Genomic DNA, 2340 nt, shown 5'->3' with positions numbered 1-2340 from the left:
TCAATGATGAAAAAGACCTGGTATTGTATCTTAAGATGAAATGGATGAAATTAGACGGTGTGATGAGTATTTGGAGATTCCGAGGATCAGTATAATCTTATTTAATGGTAGAAATTGAAAAAGAAGAAATGTAACAAATGATTTATGGTTTAGTTGTTGGTCTTGAGCAATCAAGCGTTAAGATTTAAAATGAGTGTTTCAGTGACTAGATGGACGATGAAAAATATGTAGATCTTTGAGATATTTTACTGCAAAGTTTCGAGGACGCGGTTTATAGCTAATTAATTCTTAGTAAGTGCTTATTGGGAATAGTTGAGAAATCGTTCTTTACGACGTTTGATTGTTAGGATTCTTTCAATTTGTACCTCGGTGAAGGTTGGGAATGAATAAGAATCCAACAAGTGAACCAAATTTTGAAAAATGTGCGAAGAAAACTTGTCAGAACAGCACATGGAGATGCAGCTTATGACGATTAAGGATTTATGAAAGGAATTATTTCACTCGTAATTTAGATATTGTTATTATAAAGGAATGTGAATTATACAAAGGCACTAATTGAGTGTATGTCATGGGGGTTGTTATTGTGTTCGCCAATCAACAGAGTTTAATGTTTGGGTGATAGGGAATAATTGAGCATGAAATGGAAAAGTTTGGTGGGAATTAGTAAGGCTTGATTTATTGAAATCACAATAATGAAGATGTATCAAGATTCAAGGTAGAAATTTAAGATTTGTATAAATGGAAAAGTGATTGAGTGAATACAATATCTTTGACCTGTCATAATGAAAAGATAATCATCAAGCTGCAAATAAAGGACGTGGCCGAATTGAGAAGTATCAGAATGAATGTTGGTAGTAGATGTAGCAAAATTATTTTCGGGTTTCTCCAGAATTGTGACGTATGTAGGAAATGGACTAGTGAAGCGTAAATTTAAAGTGTTGGGCGTGAGACAAATGTAGGTCGTAATTAGTGAATGAAATTCAAGTTGGATTTTTGTTGGAGACGTGACTCTTGAAATGAAGTACTAAATTAGAAGGAAGTTTGGGTATCTTGAGCAGTATAGTTTTGGCATGTTATCGAAAAAATTTGAGGAAGCTTAGATCACCAAGCAGATGTGGGGATGAAACTATTAGAGTTATAATTAGAACAACATACGGATAAGAGCACTATGGTTTGGCGTAGTTGTGCGACTATAGAGAAATCGAGGATTTGTGGACCATGGAGACATTTAAGAGTTCTCGGCGGTAATGATTGTTTTGTGCTATGTATGTTGATGTCATACTCAGTGTTTCAGTTTGGTACCAAATGGATGATTCGTACCAAGTTGATGTATATGAGGCTATGTGACATAGCTATGGGCGATTGTACTTCATCGATAGAATCAAGGTTATAGGAAAATAAGGAAAAACTCAGTGGACCTTGAGGAGATTGTTTGACCGCTTGTGCATTAGAATAACCTTAAGTGCAAGTCGCAAAGAGCGCTAATACAGTTCGGTAAAGATAGTCTAAGCCACCATCATGGTTGTTGGCTACTTATTGACAAATTGAGGAACTGATCATCCTTAATCTCTTGTTGATAGTAAACAAAATCATGTTGAATGGAAGGAGTGAGCCTTTCCGGCTATGGTAATGTATAGAGTTAGTAAGCACCCTATGAAGAGAGGTAGGCAACACTTTCTTCGAGTGGGCCGGGTGAAACAAGTTGTGACTTGTAAGTTGAATTTGAGTACAAACCTAGAGTGGATTGTTACTCGTACTTTAAGTTTCGAGGACGAAACTTCTTTTTGGAGGGTAGTAATGTAAGACCCTTAATTTTAAATTCTAATTTATGTATTTTGAGGAATTTTGTGCTAAATTTCTGAGGCTTTTTAGCCAATTTTATGGCATTATGTGAGTTAAATACCAAAAATATCTTTTTAGAGACCCGGTTAAAATTATTCGTCGATGAATAATTTTATTTAATTACGGTGAATCTTTTGTTGAAGAAAAAAAATTATGAAAAAGTGGTTTCTGACGTGATGTGAGGTGACATACGTAATGATGATTTTTATAAAAAATATCTACATATTTGTAAATATCTAGATATTTGTTTAGATATTTATTGTTACTATTATTATTATTATTATTTTAATATATATATATATATATATATATGCATATGAAAGGCAAAAAGGAAAAGAAAACTTTTTCCTGTTTCACGTTCTCCCTCCATCTTTCTTGCATTCTCTCTCTGTTTGAAGAAACAAAAAAACCAAAGTGTTGTTGGTTTTGAGAAAAACACAAACATAAACCTCAATTTATCTACTAGATCTAAGCTTCCATTCGAGAAGTGACAGAAGG

The sequence above is a fragment of the Cicer arietinum genome, chromosome 8, assembly GCF_000331145.2.
Source record: "Cicer arietinum cultivar CDC Frontier isolate Library 1 chromosome 8, Cicar.CDCFrontier_v2.0, whole genome shotgun sequence".
NCBI lineage: Eukaryota > Viridiplantae > Streptophyta > Magnoliopsida > Fabales > Fabaceae > Cicer > Cicer arietinum.
The sequence above is the reverse complement of the archived record's forward strand: the minus strand, read 5'-3'. Positions refer to the sequence as shown.